Raw genomic sequence first — 8,354 nt, 5'->3', positions numbered from 1 at the left:
CACACGAAATTCAGATGGTCCTGTTTAAGTCTTGGTGGTGTATTCTGTGTGGCCTGGGAAGCATCTAACACCTCTTCCATAGCGATTTAGTCTGCATATTTGCACTCTCTTGTATGTTATTTATATCGTTTTCATACAGACACAATTTGTATCAGTAACATACAAAAGGATAGTAAGGTGTAATGTACAAAACAAATCGGTATGGAAGAGGTGTTAAGAGACTCTAGTTACTTAGAATACAACCCTTAGAGTCATGCGAAAGAATGTATATGTAAATACTTCATACACAAATATATTTCCAAACACATACACATTTTTCTTTATTTATTTATTTATGCATTTATTTGACATGTAAGGTAAATGAGACCAACGCGTGTTTTTCTTCTTCTTCTTCTTGTTGCTGGAGAAAACTTTGAGGTAAACTTTCAATGACCTTAAACCACTATTTCTGCAACACCCATTTTCACAGGGTATGCTTTCCTGCTCCAGCCCCACCGCCACCAACATTCCAGCCCATCCCACCCACTCCTACGCTCACCACCCCTGTTTCTTGACTCCCCTTGGACGGTTTCATGGCACAGACGGTTAAAGGGAAGATAGTGGTAGTAGACAATGGTATGGTGAGGAAGGGTAGGGAAAAAATAAAATCATTCAACGGGAAGTTAAGTCTGCGGAAGGTACAATAAAAGTTTTAATTGTTTACTCATCCTCACTAACAAAACCCATCCGAAGTTTAGAACCATGTGTGAACGAACATGGGGAACTCTGTGTATAATCAAGTTTTTTTTTTCTCTCTCTCTGAATTTTACCTACCCATTTATCTGAACTGGCGATAGGATGATTGGTGGTGTTGGTTGTGGTGGTGGTGGTTGTGGTGAAAACTGATAACCAGAAATAGTACGAATAAAAAATTCAAACGAGTATTAGCGACAATTAAAATCCAGGGCAGCTAATTATCCTTTACTCTGTCCATTAATTGTACCCAACACTGATGGGGGAGAAAGCAGATCACTGTCCACGCCACCTTAAGCATTATCACTCTTAACGACTTCACTGAAATTACGCACATTATACTTTATTGCTACTTGCAGACGATTTAGTTATGCCGATGAGATTATTTCGGTAGCTATTATAGCTACATCTAAACAGCCCTTTTCCTGTGACAAACCTCCCATGCTGAATAAAATCATCTGAAGGTATTAGGAGTAAAACAATACACTACTGAAGTAGTTAATGTTTCCCAGAAGCAATAGAGACAATACGGATCTCAAATTACCCACGGCACCTCCTCCAACACTTCCCTAAACATGGAGTAACTATAGACAAGAAACTGTCCAAGGAAACAAAACAAAACTCCCGCACACATGGTTCTAAACTTCGGACGGGTTTTGTTAGTGAGGATGAGTAAACAATTAAAACTTTTATTGTACCTTCCGCACACAAACTTAAAAACGCTAAACTCAACCGAAACTAAAAAGGACTCTGAGAACGTATACCTCCGCCAATGCCGGATCCGAATCCGGATACATCCCAAAATTTGATTACTTCTTCCTTGGCCCATGGCCCACCCTTCCACAAAATTTCATTGAAATTCATTAAGAACTTTTAGAGATAGTGTGCGGTAGGATCCCCAAATGTTATCAAATCTCTCTTGACCTACGGTCCACCCTTCCGCACAATATCATTGAAATTCATTAAGAATTTTTGAAGATATCGAGGTATCGTTTGGACAAACAGACGAACAAACATAGGTGAACACCGGTACATAACCTCCTCCAACTTCGTTGGCGGAGGTACTAAACAACGAGTCTGTTCGAGGGTGGTGCATCTATTCCCTTCACTGCGAGAGGTTTACACTTAAAAAATCGTGCGTAGGTGGCTGGAATGCAACAGACAAGTAGTTACCTCAGCCAAGGAGGTTATGATTTTACCGGCGGTGGTTTGTCAGTCTGTTTGTCTGTTAGCAAGATTACTAAAAAAGTTATGAGAGGATTTTGATAAAATTTTGTGGATGGGTGGACCATGGGCCAAAGAAGAAATTACTAAATTTGGGAGCGGATTCGCATCCGGATGCGGAGTATCCCGCACATCTCCAAAAGATCTCCATGAATATCAATGAAATTCTGTGGAAAGGTGTACCATGGACCAAAAAAAAATGATTTACTAAATCAGGGGATGTTGATGAAATTTTGTGGAAGGGTGGGACATGGGCCAAGGAAGAACGTATTAAATTTTGGGGAGGATCCGGATCCGGATCCGGAGTATCCTGCACAATATCTCCAAAAGTTCACGATGAATTTCAATGACATTTTGTGGGAAGGTGGGCCGAGAACCAAGAAACAATCTATTACATTTGGGGGCGGATCCGGATCCGGATCACATATCCAGGGATCCGGATCCTTTATAATGACAATGGCACTGGCAGGGGTATGCGCTCTCTGGGTGCTTTCTGGTTATTATGGTGAAAGTTAAAGAAGTCTGATTTCTCACCCTTAACCACCGCGTGAGAGTGAGTGAAGGTGAGTGAAAGTCATCCTCCCTAGCGTAGTGGAAGGCAGAGCTACCAATTTACCAGAATAAAATGGGCGAGAAGTGTTAGTATGGATACCCTTCACTTCTACCACTTTTCTCTCTCTCTCTCTCTCTCTCTCTCTCTTGCTGTCTGTATGTGTGTGTGTGGGGGGGGGGGTAGGACAGTCTTTCCGAACTAGGAGTCATATACAGCCTTCATTAACCCCATCAGTACCAGTGGTCTTTGCCAGGGTGAATAAGATCGTGTGGAGGTTGTAAGAATTAACTCTGTGAATAAGACTCCTAACTGGCCTGGTAAAGCAACGGATGAAGGAAACTATCTTTTTGGTAACTTTTTAAATTCCACATTAACCGCTCCAAGCCAGACTTCATTTATAATTTATTCACAGCCTCTCCTACCAAGTTTATTCAACTTAAGACACATTTTCCGAACTGGAATGTTAGTTACAGCCTTAATGACTCCCTTCACTGTCAGGGAGTTATCTATGCCTGACTAAAACCCTTAGGCAGTAGTAATCACAGAATAGAATTAGGGTGACAATATTTACAAGGAAATACACAACACTGCCCAGCGTTTACTTGTACCTGTAACTCATATGAAAAGTATCACAAAACAAACAGGCTACAGAGCTCGTGGGAGTCAAACCAGCCCTGAACCGTGCCCGTGCCCATCTTTTTCCATTTTGGGGGCTAAGAAATAATTGTAAAGGCCTAGTTAAATTTTAAGAAAGTTATCTCGAAACACTGGGCTCAAGTACAGGACATAAACAGCACTTCGGACAAATCGACCAAGTTGCATGGTTGTGGTTACGGGCGTTGGTAAGAATGCCATAAGTAACTACGAAAAAAAAAAATCTTTGGGAAATATTAAAAAAACTTTCATACTGTCAAATATCCTCGTTTCAGTTACCCAAGACAAAACTATAGTCACATTGTTTTCACCTGAAGGAATTAGTCTACTTTCACAACCTGTATTAAGAAATTCAATTAGCCTTGGTTATCAGGGAGGAATGAATGTCCCGGGTTCGCAGTCCAATCACCCCTCCGGTCTGACTACACCTGGCCAGCACCTGAACTGAAAGGGATTAGGGATCTTTGTCAAGTGAAAGCAAACCGACTATAGCATATTCCGTCATTCTTGCTTTATTTTCAGTTAGATGGAAATGCTGAAGGAGGTACAGGTGAGGGTGAAGAATAGGTGTGGGTGAGGGTGAAGGTAAGGAAGGTAAACAGAGAGGGAGGCAGGTACACCCCCTCCTTGAGCGTCGTGTGTCAATAAGTCAAATTGTCAAGATGCTGGTGAAGATAGTACCACGGACCACCACCACCACCACTGCCTCACCACACCACACCACCACCTTACCCTGCCTCACTATACCACATAACCACCTTACCCTGCCTCACCAAACCACCACCTTACCCCGCCTCACCACACCACCACCTTATCCTGCCTCACCACACCACACCACCACCTTATCCTGTATCACCACACCACACCACCACCTTACCCTGCATCACCACACCACCCTGACTCCCAACACCACACCACATCACACCGTCCTGCCTTACTTCACACCACACCACGCTACCTCACTTAACACCACACCACCCTGCCTCACATCATCTCACACCACACCACACATCACCCTCCTCATTTCACACCACACCAAACTATCACCACACCATGTCATCCTGCCTCATCACACCATACCACACCACCCTATCTCACCTTACACAACAGTACCATCCTGCTTCACAACACTACACCACACCATCCTGCCTCACCCCACACCACACCACCTTGCCTCACCTCACACCACATCATCCTGCCTCACCTCACACCACACCATCCTGCCTCACCTTACATGCCACCTAGTTTACCTCGCCACACCACCTGCCTCACTTCACCTCACCCCACACCACACCACACCACACCATCCTACCTAACCATACAACACCATACCACACCACCCTGCCTCACGTCACTTCACCTCACACCCCACCACACCACACCACCCTACCTCACCATACAACACCATACCACACTATCCTCCCTCACTTCATACCACACCATACCACACCACCCTGCCTCACCATACAACACCATACCACACCAAACTGTCTCACTTCACACTACACCATATCACACTGCTTCACTTACCAGCACTATTCCTCCTCACTTTACACCACACCATCAGGCCTCATTCTCCAAATCTGTCTGTCTGTCTGTCTGTCTCTCTCTCTCTCTCTTTCGTCTCCCTGCCTCACCAAGATCAGCGATACGTCGGTAGCATGGCCTTTTCTCCTCTACCTCTCTGTTACTCTCTCACCCTACCTCACTCTCTCACTTTCTCACTCTACCTCACTCCCACATTACCTGTCACTCTCACACTACTGTCACTCTCCCACCCCTCTCACTCTCACACTACCTGTATCTCACCCTGCCTCATTCACACTACCTGTAACTCACCCTGCCTCACTCTCACACTACCTGTCACTCTCACACTACTGTCACTCTTTCACCCTGCCTCACTCCCACACTACCTGTCACTCTCACCCTGCCTCACTCACACTACCTGTCACTCTCACCCTCTCTCACTCTCACACTACCTTTATCTCACTCTGCCTCACTCTCTCACCCTGCCTCACTCACACTACCTGTCACTCTCACCCTGCCTCACTCACACTACCTGTCACTCTCACCCTGCCTCACTCACACTACCTGTCACTCTCACCCTGCCTCACTCACACTACCTGTCACTTTCACCCTGCCTCACTCACACTACCTGTCACTTTCACCCTGCCTCACTCACACTACCTGTCACTCTCACCCTGCCTCACTCACACTACCTGTCACTCTCACCCTGCCTCACTCACACTACCTGTCACTTTCACCCTGCCTCACTCACACTACCTGTCACTTTCACCCTGCCTCACTCACACTACCTGTCACTCTCACCCTGCCTCACTCACACTACCTGTCACTCTCACCCTGCCTCACTCACACTACCTGTCACTCTCACCCTGCCTCACTGACACTACCTGTCACTTTCACCCTCTCTCACTCTCACACTACCTGTATCTCACTCTGCCTCACTCTCACACTGCCTTACTCTCTCACTCTGCCTCACTCACACTACCTGTCACTCTCACCCTGCCTCACTCTCACACTACCTGTCTCACCCTGCCTCACTCTCACACTACTGTGGTGGTGGCGGCGGCAGCGGAGGCGTAGAAAGGAATGAGAATAATAACAATAATAATAATGATATGATGATGATGATGATGAAGAGGAAGGAGGAGAGGATGGAGGGGAAGAAACAGCTGCAGGGAGGAGAAAGAAGGACGAAGAGAGGAAGAAGAGGAAGAGAGAAGGAAGAGGAAGGAAGACAGAAGGAAGAGGAAGGAAGGGAGGAGGAAGAGGAAGGAAGAGAGGAGGAAGAGGAAGGAAGAGAGGAGGAAGAGGAAGGAAGAGAGGAGGAAGAGGAAGCAAGAGGAAGAAAAGCAGCAAAAAAGACGATGAGAGAGAGGAAGGCAAAGAGGAAGAAAAATGTAGAGAAGAGGAGAGGATAAGGAAGGTATACACAGAGAAGGAAGAGAGGAGGAGGAAGGGGAAGAAGATGCAAAGGAAGAAGAGGAAGGAAGAGAAGCAAGAGGAAGGGAAAGTAGTTGGGGAGAGAGAAAGAGAGAGAGAGAGAGAGAGAGAGAGAGAGAGAGAGAGAGAGGGGGGGGGGAGATAACGATAAGGGGAAGAGTGGACGATGGTGGGGAGGGGAAGGAGTGGAAAGGAGGAGGAAAAGAACGGAGGGGGAGGGGGTAGGAGTGGAGGGGGAGGGGGTAGGAGTGGAGGGGAGGGGGGAGGAGTGGAGAGGAGGGGAGGGGAAGGATTGGAGGAGAGGGGGAAGGAGTGGAGAGGGATGAGGAAGGAGTGGAGAGGGATGGGGAAGGAATGGAGAGGGAGGGGGAAGGAGTGGAGAGGGATGAGGAAGGAGTGGAGAGGGAGGGGGAAGGAGTGGAGAGGGAGGGGGAAGGAGTGGGGAGAAGGGGGTAAAAAAAACAGAAGGGGAAGGGAAGGAGTGGAGGGAAAGGGGAGGGAGCGGAGGGAAGGGGGAGGGACTGGAGGGAAAGGAGAAGTGGAGAGGGGAGTTGTGGTTGGTACTCAGATGGCATAAGGCCAAGTGCCAGGACACACACACACACACACACACACACACACACACACACACACACACACACACACACACACACAGGGAGAGAGAGGAGAATTTCAGGACAAATTAGAATGAGTTTATTTCTATGGTCGGGGGGGGGAGGAGGAGAGAGAGAGAGAGAGAGAGAGGCGAATTTTAGGCCTTTAGAGAATGAGTGTAATTATTCTTAGGAACTCTAGATGATTCTCTTCAGCTTAGGGGGTAATATCTCGTACTGAAGGGGTTAATGAAGGCCAGCTAACCCCTCCAGTTCTCTCTCTCTCTCTCTCTCTCACACCCACGCTGAATAAAATCGTCTGGAGGCAGCAACAAGAAAACATATACGTTAGCGAATACCCATCTATCTATCTATTGTCAGACGCCTTAATCCCGTAAGGGGTGGCCAGAAACAAATCGCCTCCATGTCGCCCTGTCCCCCGCCATTTCACTGCCCTGCTCCCAGCTCACACACCCCTCTCTCAATATACCTCTCCACTCCATCCCTCCATCTCATCTTTAGCGTCCCCCTCCATCTCTCCCCCTCCACGTCACTCATATACACTCTCCTCGTCAGTCTCTCACCCTAACTAACGAATATCGAGTGAAAATTCTTGGGCCTGTATAAGGAAGCTCCCTAACACCTCTTCCTCAGCGATTTATTTTTGGCTATGGGTGGTTAGTGCCCTTTCTACGTTATTTATGCAGAGTATGGTGTTATTGGAAGGATTTATGTAACACACGAGGACAGCATGGGGTAATACACAAAATAAATCGATTATGAAAAGGTGTTAGGGAGCTTCATTAACAGACGAGAATATGGGCTGCTTCAGTGTGTAGTTGGGGAAGAAAGCACGCCTGATATTTCAACTCTTCTTGTCAGTTTCCTCTGTTGGTTAATACTGCTATGCTGAGAGAGGCCTGGTACGTTTCTCTGCCCAAAGAAACCCAACTTTTGTCTCTGCCTGTACGGTACTTATCGCAGAAAAAAAAGGAAAACAAAAATAGAAAACAGAAAAAAAAAAACTAAGGGTAGACACCGAACAGAGGAAGAACCACCCATTTCAACAAGAGGTCAAAACATAAAACAGGCAAAAAATCATAAGTCACCCGTGAAAAGAAAACTGGCGTCATAGAACATGGGAATATTTTTTTGTCCTCACAGAAAACCGGACGAGGGTGGCTGTTTTTGTTAATGAGTTTCAGGTTACAGAGCTTTTGCTGGCGAGTGAAACTTTAGAAGTCACTTTCTCAATGCTCTCTCTCTCTCTCTCTCTCTCTCTCTCTCTCTCTCTCTCTCATATTGTACGGCACTCTTTTTTCATACAGTATATTCTCTTTCTTTCCCTCTCTCTCTCTCTCTGTTCTATACTCTTCTTTCATACACTATATTTCTCTCTCTCTTCTACACTCTTCCTTCATACTCTCTCTCTCTCTCTGATCTATACTCTTCTTTCTTACACTGTATTTCTCTCTCTCTCTCTTCTACACTCTTCTTCATACTCTCTCTCTCTCTCTCTGTTCTACACTCTTCCTTCATACACTCTCTCTCTCTGATCTATACTCTTCTTTCTTACACTCTCTCTCTCTCTCTGTTCCGTACTTATTTTTCTCTCATAAAGTACATTATCTCCA

Source organism: Coenobita brevimanus, chromosome 82 (assembly GCF_032717465.1).
Source record: "Coenobita brevimanus isolate Jiangsu-jjx chromosome 82, ASM3271746v2, whole genome shotgun sequence".
NCBI classification, from domain to species: domain Eukaryota; kingdom Metazoa; phylum Arthropoda; class Malacostraca; order Decapoda; family Coenobitidae; genus Coenobita; species Coenobita brevimanus.
Note: the sequence above shows the minus strand (reverse complement) of the source record.